Genomic DNA, 24,082 nt, shown 5'->3' with positions numbered 1-24,082 from the left:
AGTGCACAATTAATGATTTGATATACACTGTAGAATTCCCTCCATCGAGTTAATTAACACATACATCACCTCAGATATTCACCTGTGTTTTGGAGTGAGAACATTTAAATTATACTCTCTTAGAAAATTTCAATGATACAATACAGTACTATCCACTACTGTCACCATGTTATACATCAGATCCTCAGATCCTACTAACCTTATAGCTGAAAGTTTGTACCTTGCACCAGCTTCTCCCTATATTCTCTGCCTCCAACCCATGGAAACCACTTTTCTACTCTGTTTCTAGGAGCTCAAAAAATGTGTCACATTTTTATACTAAGAAATTGTATTTTTTTGTACTATTCCACCAAAGAAAGAATGCAATTCTCAGAAATTCATGAATGTAACATGAAGTTATTGTTTCCTATATCCTAAGCATGGACCTAGAAACTGAGCTTTCAAAGGTAAGCTAAAGGAGATTATAGCTGAAATATATAGAATATTAAAATAATGAAATCAAATTCTCTTTTTTATAAGAATACACTTAAGACAGAAGGAGAGTGATAGGGAACCCATGAGAGAGGTGAAATATATAATTCTCTCTAAGCAAGCTTGCAAACAACAGTGCTCACTTTAGTCATGTTTTCTTATCAGTTTGTCTGGCAAGAAATAAATTAAAATGCAATTCCCTCTACAAATAAGTAGCTAGCACCTTACCTTGAAATGAAATGGTGCCAGGAAAAAAAGAAAACAAAATATATTTTTAAAAATCTATTAAAATACTAACAGAAACTGGAAAACAAAATTCAGAATGAAACTGAGAATTTTCATGTTACTAGATTTTTCTTGAAGAATGTATGTAAACTGTCCATTTCAGTGTTATCCTATCTCAGTGATGTCAACTGGCCTCCAAAGCTTAGTGTGAGAACAGAAAAGACATTTCCTGAGGCTATGCTATAATTTCCTACAATTCCTCAAAAATCCAACTGGCTCATAAAATGTTCTTAAGATGACAAGTTTTTGTTATGTCACTTTTATGAGCTTGAGAGTATCAAGTAACAGGTACATTGGTCATTTGGATCCCTTGGGCTGTCAGTCATAGATTTTAATTGCTACTTGTGCTTAAACCATGAACTTCTTGTTGAACCAGTTAGGAAAATTTCTCTCTTTTACTTTTTCACACAGTCTTGTGATGAATGGCTGGCTAGTGAGGCTTTGACTAAACTGGTTGTGAGTTTCACTGTAGTTTCTTAAAATACGATACCTAGGAAATATTGTATTACCTAAAATATTGCAGAAACATTTCTTTAAATGTGTTATTTAGTTGGAATCTAGAAATTAGACATAATTTTGATCAAATAATCAAGATGGGCACTAGTGATACCAGTTTTTGTTAGTCACCTAACGCTATACCCAAATGTTTCTGGTTACTTGTGAGCAGAAACTAGTAAGATAACGTAATTTGGATGGCTCTCGATCCTTGACTTCTAGTGTCAATTGTCAGTTTTGACAAATCTCGCCTATTTCTGCTCCTTTTCAACCAGATTGTTAACAGCATTTTAGGCTTTCCATGTTTCATTTTGTACATCTGCAAATTGTTCTGTATTTTGCATTAAGTCAGACGTATAAACGTGTGAAGCACGTAAATCATTTTTTAAATCGTTTTCAGGAGGGAATTCAAGCTGAATTATATTTCTACTGAGGTTGATGGGTTAAGGCTGAAATACACATTTTAAATTTGCATCCTTGTTAACTGATGCATACATTTACTGCATCGCAAGCTGAAGTTAGAGCAGCCTTCCATAGCAAAAGGGCAAAGAGAAATGAGGCCTTATCAGCTCCTTTTACGGACAAACCTGAATCTAAGGAAATACAGCTATTCACTAGCACTACTGCAAGCAGGGAGCTGAATAAATCTAAAAATGGGAAATCTGTCATCATCACCAGACTCCTTGATTTCAGGAAATGAACAATTTCTGCCCTGAAACAATTTTATGGCAAGCTCACATGGGTTAACAAGTCATGTCAGTGACTGCCATGGACCCTTATTTCTAATATTCATTTCGGTGTGCTTCATGAAACAGAGTATTAGGAAGCACACAAGTAGAAGTAATAGATGCATAAGAAGACATTCTTTTTAGTCAGCACTTGCTTAGCCTTTTTCTCTTCTCCAAATAGTATCAGGCAGGATTAATATTTAAGTTTTGCAGAGAGGACCGCTTAGATTAACTGTCCAGGACATCACTGTTTCTTTTGTTTTGTTTTGTTTTGTTTTCCCTTAGGCATATCTACACTAAGCAATTTCTGAATCAACTTCACTGGAAAATCTTTACCAGCAGGAACTCTTCCTTACCCAAATGATTTGACAGAGATGGGAATGTTAAATTGTTGGCACAGGAAACATCAATTATAGAGAGTAATATAACTCTAGAAACAATATAAAACATTATTGAAGACTGAAGGCAACTTTCTGTCTCCCAACAATAAAAAATACAAGAAAAATACAAGAAGAGAAAAACAAAGCTACACAAAAATTACCCCATCATAATAACCTGAACACAGAGAATACCAAAACTTAAACATAACCATGAATAAAAAGAGGAAAAAAGATCACCAAATCCTAGTGCATGGCCTTTCACATTTCTGACCCCACCCTTGGTCTGTTTCTAGGCTTTCTGGTGAGCAAACGCAAACCATGAAAAACTGCAGGGAAGACAGAAAAAGGAAATGAGCAAAGGAAACCAAGGTTGATTTCGAATTATTGCATGAAAGACTAGCCCATACTAAGTCTGAAAATACTGAAAAACCTTCTGATAGTTAAGAGCATGAACTACAGGAACACCTGGATGGCTCAGCAACTGAGCATCTGCCTTCAGCGCAGGACGTGATCCTGGGACCCAGGATCAAGTCCCACATCAGGCTTCCTATATGGAGCCTGCTTCTCCCTCTGCCTTCTTGTCTCTGCCCCTCTCTCTCTCTGTGTTTTTCATGAATAAATAAAATCTTAAAAAAAAAAAGAGCATAAACTACAGGGAAGGGAGCACAACATCTGCATGATTTAAATAAGGAGTTTCTTTGGAAGGTATAGCTTTTAGGGGAGAAACAGAAAGGCAAAAGGGAGAGAGAAGCACTCTTAAGCCATTGGGGTAGTGAAGGGGAAAAATGCAAAAAAAAAAAAAAAAAAAAAAAAAAAAAGGAAAAGTAGGCCCCTCTGAGAAAAGGAGGACTCACCAACCCTTTTCCCAATACCAAACAAACAAGCATTAAAAATGTGCTAAAGTATCTGGATGTTACTAAAACAGGAAACTTTTAAAAATAACCTGATTCCATAAAAAATAGGAAAAGTAAAGCTAACCAATCCATATACGGTACCCTGTGCCCACAGGAAGCTGTGATTGACTTGCTGGAATAATTCTGTGGCCTCGTGAGCAACTGAAACCGAGTGCTCAGGAAAAAGCAGGAACTGCACCTGCCCCTATGATAAGGTAGTTGTCTGGCCAGAGCACCTAATCTGTGAGAACAAAGTGAGGAGGGACACTTACAGTTAGGCTGTTCGAGTTTTTCAACTTTATCAGATGTCAAAGCAATACAAAATATTGAGCCTTAACTTTAGGTCATCCACCACACATAACCACAGCAAAGAAACTGGGAAGAAATGAATTGAACTAAAACACTTGGGAAAAGTGTTTTGACTCTATGCTGTAAGACGAAAGAGGAAAAAACCTGTATGTCAGTACTATAAACTAATTATTCAATTTTCTTTCCTCACAAGGGTATGGGTTATCAGTTATGAAAATATTTTGTGTATAGTAGGATCCAACAGATAAGAAAATTTATTGTAGATGATGAGACCCAAGTATCTCACTGGTAAAGAAATATGATATAAACAAAGAAGAGGGGAAGACTTGAAAGAACTCTGATGGTCTGGGATATGAGGAAGGAGTTAACTCAGGATAGATAGATACATAGATGCAGAGGTAGAGTATTAAATGTTGGTGGCCATGTACACATGGTTAGCATATATAAATATATATATGTATATACAACATATATGTATATCTGCATCTATATTATCTATCTATCTATCCTGAGTTAACACTCCTTCCTCATATCCCAGTACCCTTCAAAGGTGTCAAGGTCATGAAAGGCAGGAAACACTGAGGAATTGACACACTGGAGGAGAATAGGAGACAGTAAATAAAATGTGGAGTCCTGGATGTGATAACAGAATAGAAAAAAAAAGATATTAATGATAACTGTGTGAAATTTGAATAAGGTTTGTATTTAGTTAATAGCACTACAACAAGGTTAATTTCCTGATTTTTGCTTATTATGCTATGGGTCACATAAGATGTTAGCATTAGGGAAAGTTGATTTAAAGTATATAGTGACTCTCTACCATATTTGAAACTTCTCTGCAAGCTAAAAGTATTTCAAACTAAAAAGTAAAAAAAAAAAAGTTTTATTTTCAACTCTGTAATGATTTTCGCATAATATCTCATCATGTACTCAATATTTCCATAAATAGAAAATTGGGCTTAGCTATAGCTAAATAACTATTGCCATTAAGCTTGTCACAAATACGGGAAAGATTTTGCATAGGGGGTTTTAGGTGTTATTTATATAAGTTACAACTGTGCAAGTAATAATATTTCATCAAAACTATAATTTTCCTTCAAGCTAAGATAAAAGTCAATATGGAATGGAAAAGAAAGAACCAGTTTCAAGTCTAAAAATGGGCCCTTGAGCTGTGATAAATCCAAATACATGTTAGAATTATAGAAGGAGACATCACTTGCACAGAACAGTATAATAATTCTAGGTCTATGGCATTGCCTCTTAGGTTATATTCTTTCCAAAATAGCATGATAGAGCTCTGTCATCTGTCTTCGTGATATTCAAAAGTTGCAACTTATCAGCCACATAAAGATACTGAATTGAGGCTAAATTTAAGAAATATACAATGTTGTCATTTTCTATATAGGGCCAGGTTAGAAGGGCGTATGAGTTTTAAATTACCCATATATTCTCTCTCCAAAGAGAGATAGAGAGAGAGAGGTGATAGAGATGAGAGAGAAGGAGAGGCAGAGGGTATGGGAGAGGAGAGACATATAGAATGTAAGGGATCCATAGATTTATCTACAGATAGAAGTAGACAAGATGCATGAAAGAGAGAGGATGAATTCATGATAGATGATAGATAAATAGATATCTATCTTGGTGTTGTATGTACAGTACATTGAACAATATTTGTTCATTAGTAAATATCTCTATGAATTTCAATTAATTTTTCAATTTTTTCCAGGTTTTCTCAAAAAGGCAGCACCTTGCTTGCTATCCCTAACAATGCAGTTAGCTCTTTATCATTGGTCAGGGAGTCCTTGAAACTACAGTCCTATTCTTTTAATGGGTTTCACCAGCATTATATATCTCAGACTTCTCTGTATCCACTTCTTTGGACACACTTGTGCTGATACTAAGTGGAACAGCAGGTGCAATTTCAAGAGAATTCAAATGAGAGAATTCAAATGAGTCTCTTCCTTATCCTTGCCCTCAATGCTTTTCTTTCCATTTTTTCTTCCTTGATGCCCAAGTTATATAACATTGATGGCACTAAGGAAGACTGCCGAGAATTATTATCTTTATTACAATGCAAAAAAAAAAAACAAAAAAAAAATCTCTGCAATGTACCAGTCATCACAAGTTTCTGGAGCACAAGTAATCAAAGATTATGCCTTTGGTCACTAGACAAGTCCACAAGTGTATATACTGTCCTCCTATGAGCCTGAGGCACTGTTAGAATATGGAGATTTGTCAATTCTGCTAGTCTTCTCCTCCTTTTAAAAACTGAGTCAAAATTCTGTTCAGTGACCTTGGTACGAAAAAAAGTTAGAAAGTCTCATATATTCATTAAATGCTAGGCCCAGAGTAAATGCTCAGTCAATGTCAACAATGACATTATAATAAGCATCATTACAGTTAATAGAGGATCACAACCCCTGTCTAAATGTCTGCAAAATCTTACAAGTGATACTAAATTATTTTAAATATGTTGGGTGGCAAATGTGGTAATGCAGAGTTACCCCATTTACTTTCTCACCATAGATGTCATTTGATTGCTTTGTTGTCTTTGCTGTGACGGCCAATAGTATAGAGGATCAACTTTTTCCAGATTCATTCCCTGACTTTAATTGAGATATCATTCTATTTCTTTTTGTCTACCACAATGTCTTGTTCTATGATAATGACATCTTTAGGGCCATTCTGCCATAATGATAAATACCTAAGAATCTGATGGAAATGTCTCTGTGAAAAATCTCTCCTTTTTTGAATAATATACTAATAAATATCATTCCTCTATCAAGGTCATCGAAATGTGTCAGGACAAGGAGCATCCAATATTTCATAATTTAACTTTTGGTAAGTTAGAAATAATGAGAATCTAAAATAAAATAAATTTTGTGGACTAAAACTTTGAAAAATTCATGTTTTTAAAGCAGGTCCTTGAATTCTTTTTAAATGTTTCTTCATTAGATCGATATGATCTAGACTTCTTCACAAACAGACTTTATCACAGGCACATGTAATTCATCATTGCTGTTGCTCTCATTAATCTTATTTCTTTTCTCTGAAATAATACCTCCTGCTTCAACTCATGCATTTTGAAAACAATGAAATGAAGTTTCATCAAGTTGATCTATGTGTCTCAAATGTGTTTAAGAGATTTTATAGTCTGTCACTTATCCATCTTTTCAATACTCTTTTTTTTCCTATGAGACTAGAAGTATATATATTCTTAGCTACTCTTACTTTTCAAGGAATGTTTATTAAGCCAATTATAAAAATTAAAGGCAGAAAAAAGTGAAGGAAAGCATAAAAAAATAAGTAGCCTATTTAAATAGAACAACGCTGGGGCTCCAGGGTGGCTCAGTCAGTTAAGCATATGCCTTAGCCCAAGTCATGATCCCAGGGTCTTGGGATGGAGCCTCACTTGAGCTCCCTGCTCAGTGGGGAGCCTGGTTCTCCTTCTCCCTCTGCCCCGCCGCCTCCTTGTGTTCTCTCTGTCAAATAAATAAAATATTTTAAAAAAATTAAAAATATGAGTAACATCATTAAAAGAAAGAAAGAAGAAAGTGAGGGAAAAAGGATGGAAGAAAGAATGCGACAGGGAGGGGTGGAACTTGAATTAACATAGAGCATTAAAATAAAATGATAGTGGAAATGGAAAGGGAAGTACACTTGGTTGAATATTCTTCTGTTCAAATAGTCATGATAGATAAACTGAAAATGAATCATTCACTAATTTTTTTCTTGGATATAATGTTAGTGCTTCAAAACTATTTTCAATACATTATATGTGGTGTTAAGGAGGAAAAAATCAGGGGCTCCTAGGTGGCTCAGTTGGTTAAGTGGCCCACTCTTGATACCAGCTCAGGTCACGATCTCAAGGTTGTGAAATCGAGCCCTATGTCAGCCTCTGCACTAGGTGTGGAGTTTTCTTGAAATTCTCTTTCCTTCTCCCTCTGCCCCTCCCCCAAAAGAAGAAAGAAAATCAAAATTTTGTTCAAAGTTGTTATAAACTGGTACAAGCACATAATGGATATCTGGGTCTTCATGTTTATAAGTGGTGAGATTGTGAATGCTCAAACACATATAAATGCTCACTGCATAGGAAGATGATTTTCAATATAATTTAACTAAGGAAAAAATACCAGGACTATGAATTATAAGTAGACATATAGAAAATCTCATTATTTAAAGTTTAAAAACTTCAGTTCTCAAATATTTATAAATAATTTTAGGCAAATGAGAAATAGTCAATAAATATAAATTTCTCACAAATTTAAATGGACAGAATAAGCTACATGTAAAAATGGGTGCAAATATGTAGTTCAGAAACAATTTTTTTAAAGATTTACTTATTTATTCATGAGAGACACAGAGAGACAGAAAGAGAGGCAGAGACACAGGCAGAGGGAGAAGCAGGCTCCTTCCAAGGAGCCCAATGTGGGACTCCATCCTGGATTCCAGGATCACACCCTGAGCCGAATGCAGGCGCCCAACCACTGAGCCACCCAGGCATCCCGGCAGTTCAGAAACAATTAATTGCAAACGACTAAAGACTACAAATCAGAAACGATGCTCTTGCCATTTTAACTCTTACAGTAAGCAAATACTGGAAAAATCATTACATTCATTGCTAAAGAGTGAAATGGTTCTTCTCATGCACCACCAGTGAGACTGCAGGTCAGCTTTTCTGGAAAGAATTCTGGCACTACTTAAGTTAAAATTTTAACTATCATACCCTCTAACCCAGATATGCCACTGTGGGACTCTAACCTATGAAGAGAAAAAAAAATATATATATATATATATAAGGATACAGGATATGTAAAAGGATATTTCTTTAAGTGAATTTTTAATGTCAAAAAAGCTTAAAAAGCTCAATATTAATAAGTAGGGAATGGTTTACCAAATAATGTGTTCCATAATCTCTCTGTTTTTATCTCTCTCTACCTCTATATCTCTAGCTCCATCTCTATCTCAATCTCTAACTATATATTAACCTGAAAAAAATACGCTATTTTTAAAGACTTCTTAAAATGTTTAATTCCAGCATAGTTAACTTAACACAGTGTTATATTAGTTTCAGGTGTGCAATATAGTGATTCAATACTTCCACACATTACCTGGTGCTCATCTCAAGTGCCCTCCTTAATCCCCATCACCTATTTCACCATCCCTTATCCCCTTTTGCTCTGATAATGATCAGTTTGTTCTCTATACTTAAGAGTCTGTTTCTTGATTTGTCTCTTTTTTTTCTCCTTGTTTGTTTGTTTCTTAAATTCCACACATGAGTGAAGTCATATGGTATTTCTCTGAGTATTTCACTTAGCATTATACTCTATAGCTCCAACCACACCATTGCAAATAGCAAAATTTCATTCTGTTTTATGGCTGAATAATATTCCGTTGTGTCTATTGATGGACACTGGGGCTGCTTCCATAATTTGACTATTGTAAATAATGTTGCTATAAAAATAGGGGTGTATGTGTCCCTTTGAATTAGTGCTTTTGTATTATTTTGGGGAAATACCCAGTATTGTATCTGCTGGATTGATTGTAGGATAGTCCTATTTTTGACTTCTTCAGGAACCTCTATATTGTTTTCCAGAGTGGCTTCACCAGTTTTCATTCTCCAAAAGTGCATGAAGTTTCCTTTTTTTTTTTTTCCACATATTTGGCAACACCTGTTGTTTCTTGTGCCTTTGATTTTAGCCATTGTGACAGGTGTGAAGTAGTATTTCATTGAAGTTTTGATTTGCATTTCTCTGATGATGAGTGATGTTGACCACTTTTCATGTATCTGTTGGCCATCTGGATGTCCTCTCTAGAAAAATGTCAGTTTATGTCTTCTGCCTATTTTTAGTTGGATTATTTTTTGTTTTTGGCTGTTGAGTTTTATAAGTTCTTTATATATTTTGAATACTAACCCTTTATCAGATGTGTCACTTGCAAATATCTTCTCCCATTCTGTACCTTGCCTTTTAGTTTTGTTGTTTGCTCCCTTTGCTGTGAAGAAGCTTTTTATGTTGATGTAATCCCAATAGTTTATTTTTGCTTTTGTTTCCCTTGCCTCAGGGGACATATCTAGAAAAAAAAGTTGTTAAGGCTGATGTCAGACACATTACTGCCTATGCTCTCTTCTAGGATTTTTATGGTTTTGGGGCCTCACATTTAAATCATTAATCCATTTTGAGTTTATTTTTGGTGTAAGAAAGTGGTCCAGTTTCATTCTTTGTACATAGCAAACCAATTTTCCTAAAACCATTTGTTGAAGAGACTTTTTTCCCATAGGATAGTCTTTCCTGCTTTTTTGAAGATTGACTATGTAATTATGCACTTATTTCTGGATTTTCTATTCCCTTATTGATTTATGTGTCTGTTTTTGCCATACCATTTTGATTACTACAGCTTTGTAATATAACTTGAAGTCCAGAATTGTAATGCTTCCAGCTATGCTTTTCTTTTTCAAGATTTCTTTGGCTATTTGGATATTTTGTGGTCCCATACACATTTTAGAATTGTTTGCTCTAGTTCTGTGAAAAATGTTGTTGGTATTTTGGTACAGATGCATTAAATGTGTAGATTGCTTTGCATAGCGTAGACATTTACACCGTGTTTTTTCAATTCATGAGCATAGGGTGGTCTATTTTTTATGTCATCTTCAATTTCTTCTCAGCTTTTTTTTTTCAGTGCTTTTTAAAAAGATTGTATTTACTTATTCATGAGAGACAGAGAGAGACAGAGAGGCAGAGACATAAGCAGAGGAGAAGCAGCCTCCCTGCATGGAGCCCAATGTGGAATTCGATCCCAGGACTCTGGGATCAAGACCCAAGTCAAAGGCAGATCCTCAACCACGGAGCCACCCAGGTGTTCTCATCAGTGGTTTATAGTTTTCAGAGTGCAGGTCTTTCACTATTTTGGTTAGGTATATTCCTAGACATCTTATTATTTTTGGTGCAACTGTAAATGGCACTGTTTTCTTAATTTCTCTTTCTGCTGCTTCATTATTAGTGTATAGAAACGCAACAGATTTCTGCACATTGATTTTGTGTCCTACAATTTTACTGAATTCACTTATCAGTTCTAGTTGTTTTTCGTGGAGTCTTTTGGGTTTTCCATAGGTAGTATCCTGTCATATACAAATAGTGAAAGTTTTCTTCTTCCTTACTAATTTAAATGCTCTTTGTTTTTGTGTCTGATTGCTGTGGCTAAGACTTCTAGTACTATGTTGAATAAAAATGGTGAGAGTGGACAGCCTGTCTCATTCCTGACCTTAGAGGGAAGGTCTCCAACTTTCCCCCTTTAGGATCATGTTTGCTGTGAGTTTTTGTATATGGCCTTTATTATGTTGAGGTATGTTTCCCCTAAACCTACTTTGTTGAGGGTTTTTCTCATGAATCGATGTTGTATTTTGTCAAATAAATGCTTTTTTTGTATCCATTGAAATGATCCTTTCTTTTACTGATGTGATGTAGAACATTAATTTTTTAACAATTATATATATATATATATATACATATATATATATATTTTATTGAAGTTCGGTTTGCCAACATATAACACCCAGTGCTCATCCCATCAAGTGCCCCCTCAGTGCCCATCACCCAGTCACCCCTTCCCCCCACCCACCTCCCCCCACCCACCTAAAGCCAAGAATACTTTATCCAGCAAGACTCCCATTCAGAATATAAGGAGAGATAAAGAGCTTCCAAAATAGACAGAAACTGAAAATAGAACATTGATTGATTTGTGAATACCGAACCACCCTTCCACCCCGAGAACCAATCCCACTTGATCATGGTGAATGATTTTTTTTTAATGTACTGTTAGATTCAGTTTGCTAGTATTTTGTTGAGGATTTTTGCATCTATGTTTATCAGGAATTTTGGCTTGTAGTTCTTTTTTTGTGTGTGTGATGTCTTTATCTGGTTTTGGTATTACTGGCATCATAGAATTTGGAAGTTTTCCTTCTATTTTTTGCAACAGTTTGCATAGAATAGGTATTAACTCTTTTTTAAATATTCAGTAGAATTTGTGAAGCTGTCAAAGCCATGATATTTTTAATCACAAAAACAAGTTGAAATAAGTATTTTGGGATATTATCCTACTTTTGTCAAAATCAATTCTGTATATTTGTACAAACATAGAGAATGATGTGGATAGCTACATCCCACACTGTATTTTCCTCAGTGAGGTAGACTGAAGAGAAGTTTAAGGGGAGCCTATTAAGTTTTTCTTTACACTTTCCTATATGATTTGATTTGTTAAATTAGGTATCATTAACTTTGTAATTAAATTAAGAAGTTAACAAAATTTAAAAATTGAAGTCTTTCTCATCTACAGTCTCCTTTCTTTGATTAATTATAGTTATCTTAGACTTCTGCTGTACCAGAAGGTATCTACTGATTTTATTTGAGAATACACACACAGCCTGCATTCTGAAGTAGATTTATCTTTAATTCTGTCAGGGTTTGTTCTGATCACTTGGAAGTTCTTTCTTTTGACACTTTTCTAAGCCTATAAGTTTCAGTAGACAAATTCTACCTATAATAACGATTCTCCACATGGTGTGATAAGAATAAAGCAGAATTACCTGAGGAATGCTCAACCTACACATATCCCTCTTTCCATTTGATACCTGACCCTTCCAACCCCTATGTGATCAATACTATGGTGAGCCACTGTTACTAATGGGAATGTGCTTCATGACTTAGTGTATTGAATTGGAAAAGTTTGGCAGTCACTGATCCATAAAATGCTTTTGCAGAGCACTCAAAGTCAGAAAGGCCCATTTGTATTCAGCAGAATAGATCCATTCACTTTATATTTTACATATATAAAATACATATATATGTATATATATTTTTTACTTGAAAACTTGAAGATTAATTTAGTTCTTAACTGATATTTTAAGACTGAGTATCATCACATACTTTTAGACTGAAAGAGAACACTTCAATTTACAAAATGGCAAACTAAAAGTCGAGAGAGTGACTTTCTTTTTAAAGATTTTATTTATTTATGAGAGAGAGAGAGAGAGAGAGAGAGAGAGAGAGAGAGAGAGAGAGGCAGAGGAAGAAGCAGGCTCCACACAGGGATCCTGACGTGGGACTTGATCCTGGGTCTCCAGGATCATACCCTGGTCCAAAGGCAGGCGCTAAATTGCTGAGCTACCCAGGGATCCCCAGAGTGGCATTATTTGATCAATATCTCACAACCTAATGGTTAACTGGGATGTGATTCAATTTCAGAGGATCCTGCGACTTTTATGAAGATGTGAGAAAGATTCTATTTGTCTGAAGAGGAGGCTCAATCCATGTCTGAAAAGGAAGGAGGGCCTTTTAGGCACCCAGAGTTAACTCTATCTCTAACCCCTCCTTCATTTATAATGGAAACTTAAGTGTACTTTTGATAGGGAAACTCTTACTGAGCTGAGCATCTTCTATTACTTTCCTCCCTGATGCTATTGAAATGTAAGAGCCACAGGCAGTTTGACATAGACAGGGTCAGTGTGACCCAGGCATTGTCATCAAGGCCTGTACCATTTCTAGTATGTGAGCTACTACTCAGGAACCAGTGATCCACCTGGATCACTTCTGTGTATGCCTTTGTACATATGTCCTAAGGTCAGGATTTGAGTCCCATGAGAAATATATTCCCAGTGTTGTACCCTGTGAAGCTCAGAACCCTAAGACTTGTAATGATTCTGTGACAGGCAAGAGAGAAAAACCTTCTGTCCAGCTGCTTATAAAGAGTATAGTTTTATTTCAGGCATATATTCAGCTCAAGCAGCTCTTCAATGTGCATACCAAAGCATTGAACTGATTCTTGGCAAAGACCATACCTCCATTTAACTCCAGGGACACAAGGAGAGCAATTTTCACTTTATTTCTCATAGCCATCCCTGACCAATGGGGTTGGGTTGAGCTAGTGATTCCTAGTGAGCAGCCAAGATACTCACCCCAGCACTGGAGACAGCAGAGTGAACTTAGTGCATGGAGCCAAAGGTCAACCTCTGAACACATAGTCTGTTAAGGGAGTTCTGCGTCTGAGCCTGGCAGTGGAGAATGTAATATCTGCTATTGAAGGGTACAGCAAAAGACAGGGGATTAAAGCACAAAGTCAGAAAGAACAGACATGAAGTTAGATACTGAGAAAGGGTTAAAAATAAAAAGATGGAAATAAAGCCTAAAATAAGGCAAAAGTCAGTTTATAAATTTCTGTAGGAAATGGGTAAATGTGTCCATTGCAGGTAAAAAAGCATTGATGTTAGGGATCCTTTCACCCTTTGCTTCCCTGTCTTGAAGGAACTGATGATCAGAGAGGTAATTTTTCTAAAAGTTATCTTTAGGTTTTGATTAAGAATTTTATGTATTTTTTTATTTTGCCTTTTCTTTTGGATTTTTGGGTGGAACAAGTAAGAAACAGACACTGAATATACTTCAGGCCTATGAGCTTCCTGAGGATGGCTGGGAGTGTGGTAAGTGGGGCAATGCAATTATGAGCATCTGTGAGTGTTTTGGAAAAGAAATCACCCCTTGACTACATTTGGTCTCCTTCGAATAACACATTTTTAAGAACATATGAAACAAATCCATTTTCTTTCATTGAAGCTTATGCCTGAACATCTCTTTTCTTTAAACTATCTTGAACCAGTATTTTTCCATGTCTATACCCTCATGTCTCTGGTTTGGGGTTTTGTTTTGTTTTTTATGTCCAAATATCCATGTTTAGAGTTGCACAATGGGACTGTGACTTGATTTGAACCTTGAGATTCTCACAATTCCATCAGCACAACTCTTTAAAGAACTGTAGGGAGCTCAGTGCTGTGTGAACTTCCATAGGAACTTCCGTAGGAAACGTGTTTCCAGTCCCTGATAATAGTAGCTATTAACTGTCACCAATATTTATTGAGCATTTTATTGATACCAGACACTATGTAAAGAAATGCTCATACATTACCTCATTTATAAAGTATTATTTTCAATTTACATATGAAGAAACTGAGTCTGCAAGAGGTGAGGTAACCTTCCCAAGATAGCAACTGACCAGACAAGATTTGAATCAGGCCTGTTTAACTCTAGAGCTCGTCCTCTATCATGCATGGAAAAAGAAAGGGAAAAAAAAAATGGAAAAAGGATATTAACTATTGAAAGAACTACATAATAACACAGAAAGATATTTCAAAAATTTGAAAGGATTTCTTGAAAAGCAAGACTCATTCTGTTTTTAAAAAACAAAAGAATATACTCATTGCTTTCCTGGAATGTAGTATGCTCTAATAATTTCTCCCTGTATCAGGTAGAGAATTATTCTGGTTTTCTAGTCCCTGGAGATGCAATTTCATGGTTTTTTGCTTAAAGTACTTTTTTCTTCCAGGTAAACTGAAGTGATTTGTAAAATAGCAAAGGTCTATGCAACATTCCAAACAGCAAGGGAATTCCCCATACATGTGGGAAGCTAGTGGCTGTGATTGAAAATAAAATATTGTCTTTATCAGCTGTTGATGTGTGAAACTGTGAGGAAGATCATTGGATCTGGAAATTTCAGTTTATGCTTTCAGTTTTGCTTTGAAAATTGAAGAAAGAAGGAAGCTAATAGTGATGGAAAGTCTCCTGGGTCTAGCACTTTGCTTGGTAATTTTCACAAAAGTTTCTAACTTATTGCACTCAGAAAGCCTTTTGTGAAATGCCTTACTATTCATATTTTACCAAAGAGGAATGCAAGATCTCACAGCTAGTAGAATATGATAGGCCCAGGAATCAAAAGTATCTTTCTGACTTCAGAATTTGAATTAATTAGCCATGTGGAAATTCTGTAGATGCAAAATATGACGTTCCCTCAAATTATTTCATCTTCAAACTTCTAGGGAAGTTGCCATCCTGAGAATCTGAGCAACCTCAGCAAAAAGAAGTTATGACACACTTCTCTAATTTCTCTAGAGTTATCTGGCTGAAATATTCCACACAGAAAACTATACATATGGCTATTGATTATTTTATTTTTACATTGATAAAACCCAAAGCATTACACTGATAAAATCCAATTTTAATGGTGGCACTCTCCATGTGTTTGCTTGTTTAATTTTTTTTTAGAAAGAGAAAGAAAGAGCAGGGTGGGAAGAGAAGAGGCAGAGGAGAGACAGAAAATCTTAAGCAGGCTCTACCAACCAGCACAGAGCCCAATGTGGGGCTCCATCTCAGGACCTCAAGATCATGACCTGATCTGAAATCAAGAGTCAGATGCTTGACCGACTGAACCATCCAGGCACCCCTATATGGTTTAGATTGCCAGTAAGATACCCAAGCACTCAGTAGGTAAAATATCATTGTAGGTTAAAGTGAATTGAACATGAAATCTCTTCCTCCAAAGAGCCAGTATTCTCACTGATACAGGGAAGATTTAAGAATCAATACGTGATCTAGAACACAATTTTGATTTCCATCCTAAATTCTAGTTCCTGCCCCTGGCAACCACCCATCTATTCTTTTTTTCTGATTTTGGTGCTTTTAGATTGCATGTATAAATGAGATCATAAAGTATTTCTCTTTCTCGGTCTGACTTTTTTCACTTAACAAAATGACCTCAAGTTTCATCCATGTTGTTGCAAATTTCAGGATTTTTGTCCTTTTAAAGGTTGGATGATATTCTATTGCATGTGCCTGTGTGCGTGTGTGGATACTACATTTTCCTTATCCCTTAATGTTCTGATGGGCACTTAAGTTTCCATGTATTAGTTATTATAAATAATGCCGCAATGAACTTTGGAGTGCAGATATCTCTTTGGGACAGTGATTTCATTTCTTTTGAATTTACACCCCACAGTAGGATTGCTGGATCACTTGGTAGTTCTATTTTTAAATTTTTTTGAAGAACCTCCATACTTTTCATAGTGGCTTCCCCAATTTACATTCCCACCAATGGTACATGAGGGTCCCTTTTCTCCATATCCACACTCCACAGTTTTGCAAGCCATGAATCTCGCATGATACAACTGGCTTCTGAGCTCAAGGAATCGCAAGACTGAAATCATGGAATCAGCCAGGCTGAATCCTCATTTGGAGACTCTGGGGGGAAAATTTGCTTCCAAGTTCATTATTCTCAGTAGAATTCAGTTCCTTGCAATTGGTGGACTGAGCCCCCTACTTGCTTGCCGTGTGCCAGCAGGGGCTGCTTTTAGGTCCCAGAGGCCACCTGCATTCCTTGCCATTTGGCTTTCTTCAACTTCATGTAGCAATTGTGTTAAATTCTCTTCTGCTTTGAATCTCTCCCTCCTGAGGGAGCCCAGTCCCGTGTAAGAGCTCACCTGATTAGGTCAGTCTCACCAAAGATAGATTTCCTTTCATAAAGTCAACCAGTTTGGGTCCTTAACTGCATCTGTAAAATACCTTCACAATAGCTTCTAAATTAGCACTTGATTAAATACTTGGCATATAGGAGCCCATCTTGGAATTAATAAGAATTCAAGAATATTCACAGGGCATCTGAGTGACTCAGTAGGTTAAGTGTCTGCTTTGACTCAGGTCATAATCCCAGAGAACTGGGATTGAGCCCCATGTCTGGCTTTCTGCTCGGTGGGGAACCCGCTTCTTCCTCTCCCTCTGCCCCCTCTCCTGTTTGTGCTTGCTCTCTCTCTCTCTGTCAAATCAATAAACAAATGAAATCTTAAAAAAAAAAGAATATTCACTAACTCTCAGATTATTAATACAGAAGAGTCTTTCAGAACCATTTACACCTTTCTAATGTAGATTCACAATTACTCTGTGACCCTGGGTCATAATGAACCAAATTATTTTATAGGTAAACACAATCAGTATCTTGGTCCTTTTCTAGGACAAATAGGTTATTGGTAAGTTGGTACATTTCCCAGTTAATGGCATAGAATTAAATTAAAATACATTATATAAATGGTATTAACATACTCTGTGATTGAATCACTTAAGAAAAATGATAATGTTAATTAAAGTTATGCACTACTGAGTTCATCAGCAAGTACCCAGACTGACATAGAAAGCTTAGAAGATAATTTTTTCCTCTTTAGAAATTAGATTGGAAGTACTGGTAATAATCAAAAGAAAAAAAATTCTACAAGATAAATACTTCAATAGTTTGCAAAATTATCCATCAGATAATAAGGAACAGGCTTATGATAAAGGGCAAGTCTAAATCCTATACCCATACTGCCCTAGTTTTTGCCTTATTTTCAGTGCTTAACATCTCAAAGTAGTTCTCCAAATTTCAGTCTCAGTTTCCTCACTTAAAATTCACTCCTCATTCCACTCTTGTCCAGATTTTCTCTTCTCTGGATGAAAGATATCTTGCTCAAGTCATGGATGATCTCATATTATGAAACCAAATAAACTACCAGCAGCACACTGTTGAGCACACTTCTTCCCTGAGCTTCTGAAACATTCCATTCCCTAGGCTGCCTCTTTTCACTTCAGGTTCTCCATCTGAGTCTCTTCTGCAGGCAGGCTTATTCTCTGCCACCTAGACACTAACATTAGAATTTCTTAATACTTGGTCACAGGATACTTGCTGTTCTCCTCTGCTCTTTGTCTAACCAATATCAACTATGATTACAGTTCTATTAATACCCAATCCTCTTCTAGGGTCTTTATCACATGAATGGCACCACCAGTCATCCTGTCAATTTTTAACTGCTCGACATCTCAAAGAACTACCCATTCCTTTCAATTGTCACACCAAAGTACAAGCCACCAGAAGATCTTACCTTCACCTCACCAATTCAAATCCTAATTGGCCTCCCTGCCCCCCTGTTTCCTCTTGATGAGTTCTCCGTAGTATGGCTAGAGTGATATTTTCAATGAATAAATACTACCACCACCACCATCCCTCAAAATTTAGAAATGCCTTCCCATTGCTCTTATGATTAGAATTAAATTTTACTTTGCCCTTCAAGGCTGTATCATTTTACTCTCACTTCTCCTAGCTCATCCCACAACAAGACCTCAACTCAACTTCAGACATACTTTTATTTCAGGTGTTTAAACACATGCTTCAACTTCCTCAAGATCTTTGCAGGGCTTTCTCCCCACCACACTTTAGCCCAGTTAACTCCTCCTTATATTTTAGATCTCAGCTCACCAGTTACTTTATAGGAAACTACCTTCCATAACTTCTCAGATGGCCCTAGGTGTTACTCTTTGTGGCAAGTTACAAATTTATCCAAAGAAATTGTAAGAAATGAAACATTTAAAATAAATTCATAAGCTAACTTGCCAAGTCAATTTTGTTTCACCACATTGCTCATGAGCTTTCTTTTTTTTCTTCAGTATTTAGCTACTTGGGATTGCTAGACTTGGAGATTCACTTAATTTCTTGAAGAATCAATTCAATAATCCCAACCTCAACTGTGATAGATAATGTTGAAAAGTCACCTATCTTGTGTCAAACAATGAATATAGAAAGAAATTCTCATGGTAACTATATTTATACAAATAGTATTTGCTGCCAGCCAGTTCTTTTTTAGTACTCTAATCTTTTTTTTTAAAGATTTATTTATTTATTTATTTATTTATTTATTTATTTATTTATTTTTATGATAGACACACACACACACACACACACACAGAGAGAGAGAGAGAGAGAGAGAGAGAGGCAGAGACACAGGAGGAAGGAGAAACAGGCTCCATGCCAGGAACCCGACGTGGGACTTGATCCAGGGACCCCAGGATCGCGCCCTGGGCCAAAGGCAGGCGCCAAACCACTGAGCCACCCAGGGATCCCCTAGTACTCTAATCTTCTTCCCATGTGTTAAGTCCATTAAGGTGCACCAAACTGGTAATTGACCAAGCTACGGAAAAATATAACTTTCAATGCTTTTTCTCATTTTTATCATAATGATGTATTAGAAATTTTAATCTTCACAATCTCACATTATGCTCCCCAGACCCAATATGTATTTGAGAAGAAAATATTGTTTAAAATGCAAAATCTTTTTGGGATACCTAGCTGGCTCAGTCAGATAGAACATGTGACTCTTGATCTCTGTATCATGATTTCGAGCCCCATATCTGTTGTAGAGATTACTAAAAGTAAATCAATCAATCAATCTTTTAGTCTACCACCAGAAAAAAATATAGGAATTATAACCTAGGAATTTTTATTTTATTCAACAGGAAAGCCTCCTTTTTATGTTATATTCCTAATGTCTAGCTCAATTTAGTATCCGATTTTAAAAATATTTTTCTTGTGATGGGTGTAGAATATTTCATGACAATAGTGTTCTGCCGTGGAATATACTCTAGGAAGATTGATTCAGAGCATGTTAGAAGAATACAAAACATTGCTAGCATCTTATATTGTACAAAGATTCAGTACATAATTATATTAACAAGTATCTAAGAATACATGAATAGGTCTACGAAAAATTACAAAAAAATCTAATCCAGACAATCAAAAATCTCAGAATAAAACAAGAAGGAACACTATACTATGGGATATCACTGAAGTATGAACAGAATCTGAATAGTGCAGGGAAGAGAAAGGTCCATAATAGTTTAAAGGCTTTCATCAATTTCTTAGCTAGGAAGAATTTGGAGATTATCATAGCTATCTATATTTGTATTATCTTTTTTGTAATAACTTTTAAGAGACTGTGCTGGGAGAATCAGAGTACAATGTTCATATTCCGTAGTTTCACTTACTATCAACTAATCATTTCATTGTCTTCCTTATGATGTTCTAAGTTATAAAAATCCATCCAGATGTTACGTAAAATATCTAGCTTAAGTGACCCTATTTGACTAGTGCAGCCAAAATTCCAGTGCCGAATGTAGGAAAAATGAGACACTGTCATTTTATAATGTGTTTACGCGTTCCTTATGCTTATTCTTTTATTGCTTTATCCTGCCCTATTTTTGTCTGAGTAGATAATTTCAAGTCAATTTGGGTATTTCTGTGAAGTGTTTTAATCAAAAAAGAGCTACATTTTAGAACTTGTTATGGAACAATTCTCTATTACTAAAAATTAATAATAATAATTTTCACCCTTCTTTCTCCTAGTCATGTAATAAGAATTCATAGATATAACATCCCTATTCTCAAGAGACATTTCAGAAGTAATTCAAGCTATCAGAAGCTTATTATATAATCCTATGAGGTCATATTCAGCAATAGGCTCACTATGCATTCATACACACACACACACACACACACACACACACACACACACACACACACCTTGACTCACCCAGAGATGAACATTTGAAAATTCACACATGAATGTTTTGATCTATTGAAACATGACTGGGATGCCTGAGTGGCTCAGTGGTTGAGCGCCTGCCTTCAGCCCAGGGCGTGATCCCAGAGATCTGGGGTTGAGTCCCACATCGGGCTCCCTGCATGGAGCCTGTTTCTCTCTCTCTGCCTATGTCTCTTCCTCTGTGTGTGTGTGTGTGTGTGTGTGTGTGTGTGTGTCGCATGAAAAAATAAATACAATCTTTAAAAAAAGAAAAAAACAGGACTAGTAGAGCTTTGCTTGTAGGAAATAGAAGGAAAAAGACTTCTCAATTGATTTTATGAAGTTGATATTACTCTCATACCAAAATCAGAAAAAGGCAATATAATCAAAGAAAATGAGAGAACAATATCCCTCATGAATATAAATGTAAATTTCTTAACAAAATTTAGCAAATATAATTCAGCAATATACAAGAATTATATATATATCAATACCAAGTAAAAATGTAAACAATCCAATTAGAAAATGAACTAAAGAAAAAAAATTCACCAAAGATGATATGTAGATGGAAAATAAGCATATGAAGCAATGTTAAATGACTTATAAATTAGGAAAATGTGATTAAAACTTCAATGTGATATCAACATACACTTATCAGAATGGCTAAAATAAAATATTTTGGCAGTATTAAATGATGGTAAAAATGTGGAGAAACTGGATTCCTCCTACATTGCTTGTGGGAATGCAAATCCACTCTAGAAAACAGCTTCCCAGTTTCTTAAAAACTAAACATGTAACTATCATATGACTAGTAACTGCCCTCTGTCATATATCTCAAAGAAATGAAGACTTAATGTCATGCAAAAACCTATACATGAATTTTTATAGTAGTTTTATTCATATTAGCCAAAAACGGGAAACAATTCAGATGACCTTTAACAGGTAAATGGTTAAAGAAGCCATGGTACATCCATACCATGTGATACTACCAAGCAATAAAAATGAACTATAGGTACACACAAAAACTTACATGAATCTCTATAGAATTATGCTGAATGAAAAAAAAATCCCCAAAAGTGTACATACTACATGATTCCATCTACATAATATTCTTGAAGTGACAAATTACAGAAAAGAGCAGATTAGCAGCTACAGGGTCAAGAAAGAGGTGGAGACATTATGAAAACAGATTCAACACACATACACACACACACACACACACACACCATTAATTCTGATTCACCTGGAATATTCTCAAATGGGTGTTTTCATTTTATTGCAAGAAGACCAAGAGAAAAGCGTGCATAGAATTATATGTAGACAATGTATATGCCTTTGATAGTTTTATATTTATCCTCTTCAATCTTTCCTCCCATAACAAACAGCTGACTTCTCTCTTGGGGTCTACCTCTTAGGTACTACAAGGACCTTTCCATGTAATACTATCACACAATCTTTTTAAAAATATTATTTGTGGTAGTTAAAGATGTTGTGCCTCCCAGAGATACATTTTATTTATTGATTTACTTATTAACTCACTTATTTATTTACTTAATTACCTATTTTATTCTTTTACCGAAGTGTAGTTGGCAGATAATATTACAGAGAAACTATTTTAAACAGGGATTTTAAATTTGGATAACACCAAAAAATCAAAAGAATGTATGTTGGTGGAATTGCTGGCACCAGGTTGGGTAAGATTACATGCAACATTCAGCCTTGTAGGATGTCTTTAAAAATCACATTGTGTAGATCATTCCATTCTGGAAAATGGGTGGATGCAACAGTACAATGGGTTGCAGATGGTTCCTGACTTACAATGGTTCATCTTAACCATCTTTCAACTTTATGATAGTGTGAAAGCAATACACATTTAGTAGAAACTGTACTTTTAATTTTAAAGTTTGACCTTTCCCAGGCTAGCAATATTCTATCCAATACTCTCTGGTGACGCTGGGCAGTGGCAGCCAGCCGCAGCTCCCATCAGCCACACAACATGAGGGTAAATGACCGATACGTTTACAACCATTCTGTACCATATAACATTTAGTTTTTCACTTTCAGTACACTATTCAGTAAATAGCATGAGATAGTTAAGATTTTTTTCTCATAAAATAGGCTTTGTGTTAGATCTTTGGCCAAGTGTAGGCTAATGCAGTTGTTCTGAGCACATTTAAGGTGGGCTAAGCTAAGCTCTGATATTCAGTAAATTGGGTCCATCGAGTGCATTTTTTTTGACTTACGGTATTTTTAAGATGGGTTTATCAATATACAGCCCCATTATAAATGAAGGAAGATCTGCACTGGGAAAATAATTCAAATTCATGTCAATCTGATGATAAGTCAGGAGTATTACTAATGCCTACAAAAGGACATACAAAAAGTGGCATTCGTAAGACAAATGTAATGTTTTTGTAAAGTGACCTGCTAATAATCATTATAAAGCAATCAATTTACCTGGAAAAGACTCTTTACAGAAAATGTATTAAAGAGAAAAGTAAAGCTGAGTTCATCAGTTAGGGTGATCTTACTGCCAACCAAAGACTCAAATAAGGTCCTCAGAGAATCCTAGCTAAACTCAGAACATTTTGAAAAAATCATTTATTTAAGAGAGTCAATATCAATTCCTACATCTGTACCAAATCACAGTAAAGCTTTCATTTATCAAACAAAATTAAAACTTTGTTTGATCTGTATTATGAAACCAGTCAAACTCCACATTTGAGATCCATTTAAACCCACCTGGAGGAAGAGGGAAGTTTACCAGGGAACACTGGGAGCTCTCTTCATTTCCTTAATTCCAACTCCAAATGGTAGCTCTGTTCTCTTATTAACTTGAGAAATGATGAGATCAGAGTGAAAACAACATTATAAGAATCCTGGCTATTTCCCCAGCTCTTCAGGTCCTGCACCACTCATCATACTTTTCGTCATCTATTGTAGAGACTCAGAAATGGATCCTGTGAATGGCCGTCCTAGGGGACTGGACATTATTTAGGGTGAACGTTATTGAGCCCCATCCCTGTGAGCAGGGGGAAATGAGCCTTGACACTGGGTAGTGGGTGATATTTGTATTATTTAAAATGGTGGGAATGTGAACTGGTGCAGCCACTCTGGAAAACTGTGTGGAGGTTCCTCAAAGTGTTAAAAATAGACCTGCCCTACGACCCAGCAATTGCACTACTGGGGATTTACCCCAAAGATTCAGATGCAATGAAATGCCGGGACACCTACACCCGATGTTTGTAGCAGCAATGTCCACAATAGCCAAACTGTGAAAGGAGCCTCAGTGTCCATCGAAAGATGAAGGGAGGGATCCCTGGGTGG

Source organism: Nyctereutes procyonoides, unplaced genomic scaffold (assembly GCF_905146905.1).
Source record: "Nyctereutes procyonoides isolate TBG_1078 unplaced genomic scaffold, NYPRO_anot_genome, whole genome shotgun sequence".
Classification (NCBI taxonomy): domain Eukaryota; kingdom Metazoa; phylum Chordata; class Mammalia; order Carnivora; family Canidae; genus Nyctereutes; species Nyctereutes procyonoides.
This window is presented reverse-complemented; position numbering follows the sequence as displayed.